General features: G+C 33.7%; 1 pseudogene; it reads right to left on the reverse strand.

The window, feature by feature from the left end:
• Positions 1-2,186: 2,186 nt before the first annotated feature.
• Positions 2,187-16,637, reverse strand: part of LOC149573150 (uncharacterized) — a 57,880-nt pseudogene continuing 43,429 nt past the window's right edge.

A 16,637-nucleotide genomic window follows, 5' to 3' on the forward strand; every position in this document is an offset into this window, starting at 1 on the left:
TTTTATTACTGATCTGAAACTATGTTTGTTGAATGATGAAAATCTTTTATGTCACCAAAAATCTAAAAGCCTACTGAAATGCATGAAAAAATTTGAGTTTAAACTGATTGAATTTGATCAAAATTGACCACAACTACATTTTTACCATGTTTTACCAATCTTGTAACTGCATTTTCAATTTTAGCCCATTTCACTAAGAATGCCCCAAATTTTACTTTTCTGGCTATAACTTGAACCAGTGAGATCCTATGCAAAAACTAACCTCAACATCAAAAAGTTTATCTTCTCCCAATTCCAACGATATATAACCTTGCTATATTTGCATCTCAGGAACCCCCTAAAAATATGTTTGAAAATCACTCCCATGTTATAACTATCTAGTTTACAACTTTAATTTTCAAAAATTTAGAATTTCTAAAGTTTAAACTTTAGAAAAATAAGCTTTTGCATTTAAAATTTCTAAACATGCACATTCTTTTGAAAAAATAATTTAAAAATATTTTTTATACTCTTCAATTACTAGGCCCCACCCTACACTCCAGGTCAAACCATGTTTGACCAATTGCCATGCGGCAGTCTCACATTGGCTACTTGATCACTACATCATCTACCATGTCACATTACCCACCACATCATTACCACATGGCACTCTGCTATTGGTCAAAAACTCGCATCTACCATGTCACCACCACTGGGACTTACTGCCATGTGGCGCTCTCCCTCAATCTCGCATTCCTTATCTGGTGAGGCAACTTTGTTTTGTAGGAATGCACCAGCCCTCTAATGTAGACATGTGTCATTATCTAGGTGCATCTGTGTCTTAGGTACAACATCATCATGCACACATATTTGTTCAAAATGAAGCATGGTTAGATCCAGCTATCATCATCCATGGCATGTGGGTCCCTTACTCCATGGCTATGGCTTTCAAAAGAGCCTATCTTTAAGACATCTTACATTAGGTGTAGAATTTTATTTAAAGTATTAAAATAACCTCTACCCACTCAGTGTGGGAAAAAATTTGTTACGCTATGTTCCCTCTATCCTCCTCCACCTATACCTTCACAATAAATGAAATCTTCTTTGCCATGATGTGCTCAATGCCCCTCACTGTGTGGGCCTTGGACTCTTTAAATTTCTCTCGTAGACTTTGGATTTATGAAATACAACTTAGATAATGCACAACATTACTCAACTAGTGTGGATCATCCAAAACTTGACCAACAAAATATTTCTCTCCTCCTAGTTCAATGGCTGACCCTGAGTACTTATTAAGTTTAACAATTTGATTGTCAAAGTGTTGAGGGCAAGAAAATCACCTCGAATCCAATGTGCTCTAATCTTTAAACCCGTTAGCCCATCCCTCAAAATGAGGAGAATAAATAAAATAACTATTGACACCAGTAAGACTATAGTCACAACTTGAATGAACCACTCTCTTACTTGGGTTAGACTGAAGACAATCTCGCTTAGATGCTACTGTCTATGACAGAGTTTCTCTACTCTCTATGTTCCATTTCAAGCACTTGGTGTTCTTTTTTGGCTCTTGAGTGCGGTACCCTATATTCTATTTATACAATAACTTTTTTAATTCAATCAAATACCCTTCACGTAGGCTCCCAAGGTGGCTCCCCTATTCAAGCCTTCATGCATTATGGTGCCTTTCCTATGCGGGGTACTCTTTAATGCCTTGATTATTCCTTAGCCACTCCAAGTCTTGGCATGTTCTTCTTTTTTACATGGAATCTCCCCTTTTTCATACTGTAGTTTCTCCTTTCATACGCTTAGCATGCCTAGGGAAAGTTCTTAATGTTTTCTTTCATGCCTCTTGGAGTTCCTTTGCTTCATCAACTTCTTTTTTCATTTAGTCTCAGAATTTCCTTGGTCATGATAGATATATACATTTCTTGCATTCTCCCTGCTATATATGGATAATGTATATAGAAATACACCACTACTAATAGAAACACATAATGTAGGAAAAATATTTGTGTCTTAGGCTACTATGGCTAGCCCAAAAGTATGGTATAGCTTATTTCAAATTGTCTTCTTCCTTCTTTTTTGTGTACGGCTCACATAATTTTTTCTTCTTCAAATAGCCTCTTTGATTGCCCAAACATTTGACAAAAGCGTGAGAGTTCCCTCTATCACCATGGATTATTTCCTTAATAAGAGTTCATTTCAAATCATTGGAGCATTTTCTCTTGATGTGAGTTGCCTTCTTGCACTGCTAGAGAATTTGGATTTGTATATTTTCCACTCAAGGCACTGCTAGCTAATGGAGAATATGCCAAAAGACCAACATTTCAATGCTAAGGAAGGCATGCCTCTACCAAATAAACTTCAAAATGACTCCATACAAGGAGACTATAATTGTTTTGAATATTGATAATCTTAGGCAAGCCTTCGAATTTTGTAGCATTAACAAACTCTATTACACCAAATGGTGTTTCATTAGAGACACCTATATACTGCACCTTTCCTTCTTGTATAAGCTCTTGAAATGCCTTGAGTTGTTCAATAAATGGTATGCTTTCCCTCCATTTTGAAGGATCATATAAGAACTCAACAAAGAGTGGTACATAACGATCAGGCCAATGGATCTATAGCAAGTCTATGTAATTTGTGCCAAGATGACTCAAACTCTTCTCCACACTTTCTTTGATGTTAGCAGCATCAACTCGTAGCATTGTTACATTCTCATAGACATAGGTTAATTTCTTTGAAAAACCACTCACTTTCATTGCCAAAATTACCTCATAGTGAGGTTGAGATTTGCGCCATGTTCCAATCAATTGATCTGTCCTTCCTTGAGTTTTTGTGTCCATTGGAATTGGATACTGGTGGAATTAGTTGGGCCCCCAAGTGGGTCTGACTAAAAAAAGATTCAGTTCCAAACACCTAAAGAGCCAAAGTGATCCATTAATCGTCTAGTACTGATCAAAATCAAATTCGACCAATGGATCAACATTTGAAACTCATTTTATCATTAATTTGCAAACTATCAATTTAATGCTAGAGGGTCCTTTGACTTGCTTTAGAAACTAACCAAAACACCTAATTGAGCTTTGAAATTTGACACACTAATTCTCTGTTCTACATACTTGCACCCTGTCAAATCTCATCTCATCATGAATTTGGGGTCAAAATTTATTGAATGTCAAAGTTACCCTTTTAGAATTGCCTGCAAGAAAACATATCAGAAAACAATAAATCGTGTTTGGAATTGGCTTTGAAAACTAGGCAAATTCACATTTGAGGGCATGAAAACTAGGGCATTGGTTCACTATCATGAGGAGAGTAGGAATCTATGGTTTGGGCTCATGAAAAATAACTAGACACATTTGGCGAGTGGTCAAAGTAGGCTACCTAGATTTGTAGATCAGAAACACTATTTTTATCTCCATTTGATCTCATCTATCACGGATTAGGAGTTATGAAATCATGAATAGTGGTACTAATCAATCTACTCCTTTTGACACCAGTAAAACATTAGAATTTGTGTTTGGAATCACATTTGAAAACTGACCAAATGGATTTGTCATAAGCTCAAACTTGAAACATAACAAATATCTAACCTTAAAATGCAATGCAAAAGGAATTTTCTCATTTGGGTCAATTGATCAAAATTTATAATTCATCAAACAAGGCATCCCAGAATTCTGAATAATTCACATCAACGTGGCAACAATAAATGACCAAATTTGAGGTATTCAAAACCTAGTCAAATGGACTCAAAATGACTCAAAATCTGAAACATAGGCTCTCGAGCATGGACACTAGACACTCCCAAAGAAGAAGTCATGAAAAATTACTAGGTGTGAGATATTCAGTTGCAAACACTGCCTCCTATCACTGTTTGAAAGCAAAAATGTAGATTTGACAAATACTCAAAATGGGACTTCACAAAATGGCTAAGAATGGTAGTTTAACTTCATGGAACACATGGACATAATAAATAGAAAGTGTTAGAAACATTAAACACCTCATGGGCCTCAAACTAACCACCAGCTATATATGCATAAAAAGCATCCATAGGGCATTGACTTTTTCAAAATTTTCAATATGTGACTGAAAATTGACCATGCAATTTTCAGTCCCAACAGGGTAGATGATTGGAGGAAGTATACTAACCACTAATGATGTTAGCAAGTATACAAGTACATAAGTTGCACATGTGAATGTTTGTGTACAAGTGAGAGCCAACAACATTAATTAAATGTGTATTTCATTTGATTAAATATGGAGCCAACTCAAGGAATTAATGTTGAGTGTATGGACTAGACTCAAGAAATTAATGTTGAGTGTGGTATAAAGGAAATATGTTTTCTATTTTTTGAAGTGTGGAAGGAGATTAAGGAGCACAAAAGACTTGGGAATTGAAAAGTAGAAAAGTAGAGCACTATGCTAATGTATGTAAGTGACCTTAAGGGTTACTATTGTTAGGATAAACCACGAACAAAAATAAAAAATACATGCAAATATAACCAATCACATAAAATAATAGATCACATAGAAATGAACACAAGGCACCAAGATTTAACATGGTTCACCCAATCCTTGGGCTGTGTCCACCAAACAACAAGTTTGATCTTATTACAATCTAGTGATTACAACTTGATTACAATCTGTAATCCCTTACAGCTCAATACTGCCACAAGAACCAATTTCACATCACAACATAATGAAAAAATACCTAACCCTAAACCCTTTTATAGAAGTATTTTATGCCATTTTAGGGTTACAACATGTTGGCCATATGTCAGCTACAACGTTGGCCATGGCCCAAATGTTTTTTTCATCCCACTAATTATGAAGTATGTATAGTACTTTCCTGATTAGTCACCATAATCTAACAACTATTGTTGAGTTCCAGATCAGACTGCATCATCTAAGAGTAAAGATGTCTAATGTACTAGATAAAGGGAGAGATAAGAGATTGTTCCACATCTATTATTCTGAAAGGAATAGTACTGAGATCAATTGGATAGTGGGTTCATTGATCTGATCCTGAAAGTTGTTTGGATAGTGGGTTCAATTGCTTTCCACAAATTCCTAACAGGGTTAGAATCTCCTAACAGGGATTCAAAGTCTCCTAAAATGGACACTTTGTACTAATTGTTATAATAGACTCCTAATAGGGTCCATCCTCTAACAAGTAATATTTAGATTAGTACATTATCTTGTGGGTATCATTCCCACTAGGGTTTTTCCTCTAATCAAGGTTTTCCCTAGTCAACATATCTAGTGTAAATATGTATGCACATTTCTTTATGATTTTTTTTTCCCTTGGTTGAATGATTAAGAATTGATTAAGAGATTTAATTTTTAGATTGTTATATAAATTATTCACACACACCCCCCACCCCCCCCCCCCCTCTTAGTTATTCTAACAATTGGTATCAGAGCATTAGGTCCTTGAATGAAAGTTTAACAACTTTGGGAGATCCATGGTGAATCTATTAAGAAAGGAAAGTCCTAGATTTGATGTCACAAACTAAGACAACTATAAAGATAAAATGAAGACTGATCTCTTGTGCATGGGTCTAAGATATTGGCTTGTAACCAAGACATCTAAGAACATTGCAGAAGAAGACAATCTTGAAACCTACACCGAGGAACAAATAGAAGTGTTTATGTGCAACATAAGGGCAAGAGAAAAATTATTGCTAGTATCACCAGAAAGTGAGTATAGTCAAGTAAAACAACTTAAAACATCTCATGAAATTTGGAAAACCTTAGAGGCTAATTATGAAGGTGACACTCATGCTAAGAGGGTTAGATTGCAAAATTTTTATTGTGCATTCCAAGATACTAAAATGATGGAAGATGAATCTATAAGAAGTTATGTTGGTAGAATATCTGACAAAGTTATTGGAATCACATCTCTTGATGGTAAGAAATCTAATGATGAAGTAATATGGAAAATCTTGAAAATTCTAACACCACCCTGCAAGATAGTAACTCAGATGATTTGAGTAATGTTACCTTGCACCACTAACTTCACCAAAGAAACATTGCTTGGGAGATTAGAAGCTGAAGAATTTGATTTGAAACAATGCAGAGAATTAGAAAAAGTTGAGATAGCATTTAATGCACTAAACATCAAACCTGGCTTAGCAAGGAGCACAAATGTGTAGGGAGACATTGCTAGCAGAAACAAGTCCATTGAAGAAAAGATCCAAGAGGGAGTAGCTCTTCTTATAGAAAGAGAAAAAGATGGTAAGAATATCTTTAAATGTTGGACATGTAATGAATATGGTCATTATGCATCTAAGTATCCTAAAAGAGAAAGAAATTTTAAAGGAAGATTCATGTCTAGAAGACCTAGAAACTATTTATATGCTAATGAAGAAGAAGAGGAAGATTTTGATCAAAACATAAGTGAAGATGAATTAGGATTTTTAGCTTTAAAAGAGGATGATCTTAATAGAGAAAATAGAGAAGAAAGTGTGCTGATCTCACAAGTTGAAAAGAAAGATTGGATCATTGATAATGGTTGTTCGCATCACATGACCAATGATATGAACAAGTTTGTCAATTTTAGAAGCCATGATGGAGGGATTTTTATAGTAGGGAACAATGCAACCTATCATATCATAGAAATTGGATCTATCACACTTGATGGTAAAACATACACTAATGATGTTTATTTTGTTGATGGACTAAAGCATAACTTGTTGAGTGTTAGACAGCTTATGGACAAAGGTTACCAACTATAGTTTGGTAATGATACATGCATCATCAAGAAAAAGGAAGGAAAATTACCTGGAACTGATACAAGAACCAGAGGTAATGTATTTTAGTTAAACTCCATTGAAATAACATGTTTGGTAGCTAAGATTGAAAATAGTTGGTTATGGCACAGAAGATTTTGTCACATTAACTTTGATAACATTGTGAAAGCCATTAATAAATTTGTTGTAAGAGATTTACCTAAGATCACTAAGCCTACTGACACTATTTGTAAGGAATGTATCTTGGCTAAGTAAAAGAGAGTCTCATTTCCTAGCAAAAAGTTTTGTACTATACAAAAGTTGGAATTGGTTCATATAGATCTGAGTGGCTGCAAGAACAAGAGGATTCTATGGAGAAAGGTATTTTATGATTTTTGTTGATGATTTTACTAGAATGATGTGGGTAGCTTTTCTTAAAGAAAAATTAGAGGCTTTTATAAAATTCAAGATATTTAAGAACAAAGTTGAGAGTGAATTTGGAGTAAAAATCAAGAGCTTAAGATCAGATAGAGGAGGAGAATTCACCTCTAGAGAATTCAATATCTATTGTAAAGAACATGGTATCAAGAGACATCTATCCTCACCCCATACACCTGAGTAGAATAGGATTGCTGAAAAAGAAACAAGTCAATTGCTAAAGTAGTAAGAGCCATGTTATTTGATAATAATGTACCAAATACCTTTTGGAGAGAAGCAGTCAATATAGTAGTATACACACTAAAGAGAGTGCAGATAAGAAGTGGTATGGACAAAACACCCTATGAGCTATGGTTTTGTCACTCACCATCAATCAAATATTTTAGGATATTTAGAAGGAAATGTTACATCAAAAGAGATGATGATATCGGTAAGTTTGGTCCAAGGAGTGATGAAGGTATGTTTCTTATCTACTCATGAAAATTAAAGCTTATAGATGTTTCAACTATAGAACAAAAACTATAGTAGAATGCAAAAATGTTAAAATTGATGAAAATTTTGGCACTAAGTAAAAGATAGTGGACTATAACTCTGATTGAGATGACTATTCTAAAATGACTAACAAAAGTAATGAGTTATTTTTCAAGACTAACAATGACTTAAAAAATAATGTGCAAGTTGAAGATGTGAGAGAAGAATAGAGCATAGTACCAAAAATAAGAGTTGAAGCAGCAACTCTTACCCCAAAAAGGAATTTGATAAGAAATCATCCTGCTGATCAGATAATAGGAAGTAAGGAAAAGGGAGTAATGACAAAGAGAAAAACTAATGAAGAGATATGTCTGACATCTCAAGTAGAACCAAGAAATGCATATGAAGCAATCAAGGAAGACCATTGGATAAGAGTAATGAAGGAAGAACTTCAGTAGATAATCAAAAATGACACATGGGAATTGGTTCCTAGACTAAAGGACAAAAATGTGATTGGCACAAAATGTGTATTTAGAAATAAAATGAATGAAAAAGGAGAATTAATAAGGAACAAAGCAAGACTTGTGTGTAAAGGATATTCATAGCAAGAAGGAATTGACTATGAGGAGACATATGCACCTATAACAAGAATGAAAGCAATTTGAATTTTCTAGCATATGCAGCAAATAAGAATTTTAAGGTGTATCAAATGGATGTTAAGTCAACATTCTTGAATGGAGAGCTTGAAGAAGAAGGTTACATTGAACAACCAAAGGGTTTTCCTTTAACAGAAGAGAAGGACATGGTTTGCAAACTAAAGAAAGCATTGTATGGATTAAAGCAAGCACCTAGAATCTGGTATGCAAGATTGGACAAGTACTTAGCAAAGCTTGGATTTGCAAAAGGAATAGTAGCTAGTAACTTGTACTTGAAGAAAATAGAAGATGGTTTGCCAATAATCATTTTATTTTTTGATGACATCATTTTTGGTGGAAATGATGAAGGCAGTAACAAACTCTCAGAAGACATAAAGAATGAATTTGAGATGAGCATGATAAGAGAAATGAAATTCTTCTTAGGATTGCAAATTGTTTAGAAAAAAGAAGGTATCTTTATCTCTCATACCAAGTATTTGAAAGATTTACTAAAAATATTTGGTCTAGAAGATTATAAATGTGTTGGAACTCCTATGGTAACTGGTCATAAGTTATCAAGCAAGGATGAGTTGCCTACTATTGAACAAAAGAAACAAAGATCTATGATTGGAGGATTGTAGTATCTGACTCATAGTAGACCAGATATAGCTAATGTAGTTGGAATGGTAGCAAGATTTCAAGTTGATCCTAAAGAATATCACTATGTAGTAGTAAAGAGGATATTTAGATATCTAAAAGGGACATCAGATTATGGCATTTGATATGAAAAAAGCAATGACTTCACTCTCTATACTTATACAGATGTTGATTGGGCTAGAGATAGAGATGATAGAAAAAGTACTAGTGGTGGAGCATTCTTCCTTGGAGGAAGACTAGTTTCTTGGCTTAGCAAGAAGCAAGATTGTACCTCACAAAGTACTATAGAGGTAGAATATGTTGTAGTAGCAAACAATTGTAATCAAGTCATATGGATGAAGTAGATGTTGAAAGATATTAGAATTACATTCACAGAACTTGTTATCATTTACTATGATAGCACAAGTACTATCAACATGTCTAAGAACCCTATTTTTCATTCTAAAACTAAGCACATAGAAATAAAATATCATGTGCTGAAGGAGAAAGTCACAGAGAAAGAAATTAAACTTGAGTACGTCAACACTAAGGAACACATTATAGACATTTTCACAAAGGCTTTACCAAAGGACACATTTGAGTACCTGAAAGGTATGCTTGGGGTTATACCCCTACCTAGCTTAGAGTAGAAAGTGTAGAAGTGCATCAGTCCAAGGAGCATAGCATCATGGTTAGACTGGATTGAATGCTAATGCTTCCTCAATGGGGGAGTACTTCTGATGAACAGAGTCAACAAAGGACTCTTGATAATTGGCAATTGGTATGCAATTGTGTCTTTTGACACTTGTAATATTTATAGAACTATATGCAAAGGTTGTAAAGAAATACACTAGCTTGTGGTCATGCTGATAGATTGTTGTATGTTCAATTCTTGTACTACCTTTGACATTGATGTCAATGGGGGAGAGATGACATGAAAAACACTTGAAAGAGTTTGTACTATGGGGGAGAAATGTTGCAATAAAATATTTGCATGAAGATTTGAGTGATGAAAAAAAATTGTTGGTATTCTTGGAACTAGATGTTTTTCATCTATGTTGCCATCAATGCCAAAGGGGCAGATTGTTAGCATGAATGATGATGTTATGGGAGAGCATTGTAGAACTTGTTTTGTCATTAATGATAACATAGCAATAAGTTTGTGTAAGACTGACAGAGCAACTGATTGAGATTTGTGTATTAAAGACATCACATTACATATCTACTTATGTGTAGTTACCAACATATACTACAACATGTATTTAACATATGGGCAAGTGTGCAGAACCTAAATCAACAATATACGAGAGATATTAGTTATTTACAGAGAACCACAAGGAAACAAAGTAGTGGAAAAATAGTGTCTGGATATGACCAATATAGATCTTTGCACTTGGAATGAAGGGTTGCACAAATGACTGGAGGAAGTAGATTGACCACTAATAATGTTAGCGAGTGCCTAGGTATGGAAGTCACGTGTGAAAGTTTGTGTGCAACTAAGAGCTGACAACATTAATTAAATGTGCATTTCATTTGACTAAATATGGAGCTGACTCATGAAATTAATGTTGAGTGTATGGAGCCAACTAAAGAAATTAATGTTGAGTGTAGTATAAAGGAAAGATGTTTTCTGAGTTTTGAAGTGTGGAAGAAGATTGAGGAGAAAAAAAGACTTGTGAATTGAAAAGTAGAAGAGCAGAGTAATCTTCTAATGTGTGTAAGTGACCTTAGGGTTATTGTTGTTGAGTTCCAAATCAGACTGCATGATTAGAGGGTAAAGAGGTCTAACATACTAGATAAAGGAAGAGATAAGAGATTGTTCCACATCTTTTATTCTGAAAGAAATAGTATCAAGATCAATTAGACAATGGGTTCATTGATTTGATCTTGCAAGTTGTTTGGATAGTTTGTTCAGTTGCTTTCCACAAACTCCTAACAGGGTTAGAATCTCCTAATAGGGATTCAAAGTCTCCTAACATAGACTCTTTGTACTAGGTGTTGTAACAGACTCCTAAGAGGGTTCATCCTCTAACAAGGAATATTCAAATTAGTACATTATCTTATGAGAATCATTCCCACTGGGGTTTTCCCTAGTCAACATATCTTGTGTAAATGTGTGTGCACATTTCTTTATGATTTTTATTTTCCTTGGCTAAATAACTAAGAATTTTTTAAGAGATTTAATTTTTAAATTATTGTATAATTGATTCACACCCCCCCCCCCCCCCCCCCCAGTTATTCTAATAGGTCACAGAAATAGGAGTATATGTGATGGTAGCAGGATGAATTGTGTCCTATAGTAGAATAGATCATCTGAGATTTAGGGATATTATAGGTAGGGTAGTGTAACATTTCCACCAAGAACTCATGTCAAAGATCATTCTTTGGAATCTATAACGAGGAAGCAAGAGTAGCCACAACATCAACTACTTTTTTTTTTGCTTGAAGAACCTTTTGAAAAAGTGAGAAATTTATTTCTTCAAATCATCCACCATGCATTTATAAGGGATCAATTTCTCATCTTTCATCTGATATACATCATTGACCTAGTTGATTATGAGTTCTGAATCACAAAAGATGTTCAATTGATTGACTCTCCATTAAACTATAATCTTCATGCCATTGATGAGAGCTTCATATTCTACAATATTATTTGTACAAGGAAATAGAATCTTGTATGCCTTAGGAAGTGAATACCTTTTGTGGTGTTATGAACAATAACCCAGCACCAGATTTGTGTTGTGTGAAGGAACCATCAAAGAACATCACCCAAGTTTGGTGTGTGAGTGTCATAATCAACTCATCAAGAAAATCAATGTTTAGTGGGAGAATACTCTATATGGGTGCTTCTACTAGCTAATCAACAATTGCTTGTCCTTTCATAGCCTTTTGTTCAACATATTGAATGTCAAGCTCACTTAGTATCATGACCCACTTAGCCAATCTCCCTATTAGAGCTACCTTATTGAGTAAGTACTTTAAGGGGTCAATTTTAGGAACCAATCATGTATTATGGGCAAGCATGTAATGTCTTAACTTTGGGGAAGCAAATACAACTACCAAGCAGGCCTTCTCAATGATATTGTAATTCTTTTCATAGGAGATCAATGTGCAACTTAGATAGTAAATTTCTCTTTCCCTATTATCATTGTCCTCTTGAGCTAGCAAGATTCCCAAATATGTCTCGGTTGTTGAGATAAAAAAATAAGAGGCTTCCCATGAATTGGAGGCATCAAGATTGGTGGATTAGCAAGGTATTGCTTTATTTGTGTTATACTCTGATCACAATCTTGGTTCCAATTATATTTCACACCTTTATGAAGAGTCTTGGTAAAAGGTTGTGACCTATCTACTAACTATGAGATGAATCTTCAAATGGATTGGAGTCTTCCTTGTAATCCCCTAATTTGACTAATATTACAAGGTGGAGGCATATCCATGATTGCTTGAAGTTTCTCTGGATTGACCTTGATTCCTTTTGCAGACAGGATGTAGCCAAGTAATTTCCTAGATGCTACACCAAATGCACATTTCTCGGGCTAAATCTCAGATTGAATTTCTCCATGCAATCTAGGATAGGTCCTAAATCTTGAAGGTGAGTGTTGTATTTTGCGCTCTTAACCAAAGTATCATCGATATAGTCTTCCATTATTTTTTGCATCATGTTGTGAAAAAAATTAGTGACTGCCCTCTGATATGTAACACCAGCATTTTTCAAGCCAAACGGTATCACATTCCAATAGAAAGTTCCCCATGCACAAGTGAAGGCAGTCTTTTACTGATCTTTTGGTACAATTTTGATCTAATTATAACTAGAAAAATTGTCCATGAGTGAGTACATCTCATATCTTTTTGTCATGTTCACTATCATATCAATGTTAGGGAGTGGAAAATCATCCTTTGAACATGCTAAGTTTAGATCGCTGAAATCTATGCAAACTTTAATTGATTTGTCATGCTTGGAGACTAGAACAATGTTTGATATCCATTCAGCATAGTCAATAGCACAAATGAAACTAGCTTTCAAAAGCTTCTCTAGTTTAGCTTTGACAAGCAATACAACATGAGGATACATTTTCCTAATTTTTTATTTGACTAGTTTAACTCTTGGTGTGATAGACAAGTGATGCATAATGAGATCAAGATCTAATCCCAGCATATCTAAGTATGTCCATGCAAAGTTTATCTTTTTCTCTTGGAAGAAAGCAATGAATTCCTCTTTTTCTTCTAGAGATAGTAATTGTACAAGATGTATCATGTGAGGATGTTCCTCTATTCCTAAGTTGATCAGTTGTGTTGGCTCTATCAACACTGATGATCTTTCCTAAAAATGACTAGGAAGTGCATCAAATATCTCATCTGTAGGCACTTCAAAGAGGTTTTCACCCTTGGATATGTCTTTTATTTTTACTTTTTTAGGTTCTAACATTGCCACAATGTGGTTTTCACCATCGAACCTTTTATTAGTCCCTACCTATATATAGGTAGGGAACTTATGGTCTTGGATGACTCATCTCATTAAATTTTATGACTAAATTTAATAGATATCTAAAGTTTAGATTCTATTTTATTTTTAGATGAATTTTTATTTCTTAATATTTGTTTTGTGATTAGTTGATCATAATTTTTCTAGGGATATAACTATATTTTCAATTAAAAAATATGAATAATAAAATATCTGAAAACTTCCACAGAATTTTTGAAATACGAAAAATTATTGCTTCACAATTTGCCAGCTACACAGCTTGTTATTACATCTTGATATCATACAATGAGCTATATTTTCTTATATAGGATACATACCATATTCCTCTAATTCTACATAGCTCAAAGGTAACCATGGCTAAGAGCTTTATAATGTCTGCCTATTAAAATACCAAGTCTCCAACTATCAACAAGAGCAATCAAACAGTGCTGAGAAAATTTGCAAGCCAGATTCATGAATGTTATTTGCTACAACCTACAATGAAAATATCCACAAATGTCAAGGTTATGGCATGGAATATTACTTTGTCTCTCCTGTTCTCATAAATCATGAAGACCAACATGGGCTTGAACTAGCTAGTCTTCTTTTCACATCTGTAGAGTGCATAAGTTGCAAACAATATGATCAAGCAATCATGCTTGTCATGGACTGTTGCAACTTGTCTTCACAGTGGGGAAACCCTAGTTAGAGGCTCTCCTTTTATTTCTTTATGGCACTGCAAGAGAGAATACAACACCAAGCTTGCTTGGGGTTAATCAATCCTCTAAAGCAACCTGTAAATTTTGCCAATAATTTCAACAATGGTTATAATAAAGCCAAATTTAATCCTCAAAAGCCACCCATAAATTTTGCCAATAACTTCCTGTAGAAAAGAAAGTTTTGGGTTTTGAGTTTTAGAATTATCTTCTACCTACAAATGAAAAATATTTGTAAGAGGAAGTAACTACATATTAGTAATAAATATCTTGCAAAGTTTTGTGAAGCCACACATTAAATTAATGCTCATTTATCTAAGAAGGAGAAAAAGGCTTCATTATATTTCAGTTTTTAGAAGTAAAACATTTACATGACTATATTTTGGAACTCAAAAAAAATTACACTTTAATTAAACGAAGTAGATTATTAGTATTATTTTTTTATTATTACTATTTTTAAAATAGTGGTATAGCATGCCTCCTTTTCAAGCCTATAATATTATATTTTAAAAAAAATTAACAAATCTATATGGATAATATATTTCATATTTTTATTTATTAGAAAAAATAAAAGTAAATATATTATTTATAGTTTGTTTTTGTGATTAAGTCATTTATTATTAAAAAGTTTAAATTAAATTTATGTAAGAAGAAGTGTTTCTAAAAGTGGGAGTAATAATTTTTTTAATTTTCTCATTTTTAGTATTAATTTATAGTGATAAGTAGGAGATAATTTCTATAGAAAGTCAAATTGTGATATTGCTATTAGGATTTACCTATGTGATTTTGACTCAGTGACCTCAAGCTGGAGTAGTACATGACCTCCTGAGAAGTCACAGTGCTTCACCCCTAAATCTAATGAGTGCTAAGTGTTCCATTTATTCTCATGAGAGATGGATTCACGTTGAATCACTACTCATGAAACATGGGTCAATGAGTTTCACTCAAAATCACATAGTTAAATCTTGCTAGCAATATCACATTAATTTATATTGCTAATATTTAATAGATAAGTATAAAATGTAATAAATGTGAAAATTTACAAAACCATAATAAAAATAGAGTTGATCTTTTATAATTATAAATAATAAAAATGTAAAATTAATTTTTATAGTTGGTTCTTATGGTCGAGCTATTTAATTAGTATGTATATATATTTATCAGAAAATCTAGTTTAGAGTTATATTGTAAAGAGAAATGGAACAAAATTTTTCACCTCTCTCATTTTTAATGCTAATTTAGATTACTAACATTAAATAAATATGTTTAACTCTAAAAAATCTACATTGAAAATATATTTAAAATTTTAATTTGTTAGTAAAAATATATGTTAAAGTGATATTATAGTTCATTGTAAAAATTTAAATCATTTTTGTGCAAATTAGTTATTTTAATAATTTATTTTCTTCTCCTTATAGCAATAGGCAGGGACTCTTGCTCCCACAAAGCTCTTGTTGATTTTCTTTTTGATTATATGACTGAGATATTTGATGTCGACTTTAGTTATGTTGATGCTTTGTTTGTTGGTAGAAGACATTATTGGTTCGATAGGATTTAAGTAACAGGCAAGAGCGTAGTCATTATGGAATGTGAGGACTTCACTAGATGCATTGGAACTCTAGTCTATGAGCTCAAGATAGGTGAGTGAAAGAGATTTGTCAAGCTCAATTGAATTCATAGTATAATCAATAAATGCTTGGACGAGCAATTCGAGACCTATAAAGGCTTCATCCACAAGTGTGTTTGAATGCCTTTGAGCACTAATGTCATTAATTGAAGACTCAAGGACACTTGTTGGATAGGACTCATTTTACCTAACCCTAGATGATTCACCTACTTTGAGGAGGTTTTCATAAACATGAACTTGATCTATGTCTTTGTCTATAGTTTCTTCTAAGAGAGTCAAATTCATACTCTCGAGAATCTGTACTACAGGAAGACAAACCCATGGAATTCCCCAAGAGTGATAGGAAAAAACTCTCCTTCATCATCTGGATTCTCACAAAGGTACTCAATGTGTGAAGTGTGACTAGACTCTCCTTGTTCTTGTTAAGTGTGATGTGAAATAGTAGTGTCCTTAGAAGGATCACTATCTTCATCCATGGTGCTAACACATGGAACAAAGTCATCTAGTTCTACAAAGAAATTAGCTAGATCATCAGGAATTGGATGAGGATAAGTATCCTCATCATTAGCATTATCTTCATGGTCATCAAACTTAGGTTGTTACTCATGTTCAAATGAACTCTTAGGTTCTAGTATGAATTTTTTATTCCCTAGATGGAAGGGAATCTTCTTGAAGCCTAGATGAGATGTGTCTCAATTCCTTCTAGCTATTGCTTTGCAAAGATCAATTAGACCATTATTGTTGCATCTGATAGGACTAGTTCCATTATAGCCAAAGTGTTTCATGAGTCTAATATCAGGACTATACTTCTCAGGAGTAATTTTGTGAGATTGTTATGTGAGGTCAACTAGAGTTTCCTCTTTGTAGATCCATGTAGTAATAGCTCTATTTTTAGCTTCCTCTTCAAGAGGAATAGTAGCTTTGACTAAAGTA

This window comes from Cupressus sempervirens, chromosome 2, assembly GCF_028749045.1.
Source record: "Cupressus sempervirens isolate cs-2001-9-10 chromosome 2, ASM2874904v1, whole genome shotgun sequence".
Lineage (NCBI taxonomy): Eukaryota > Viridiplantae > Streptophyta > Pinopsida > Cupressales > Cupressaceae > Cupressus > Cupressus sempervirens.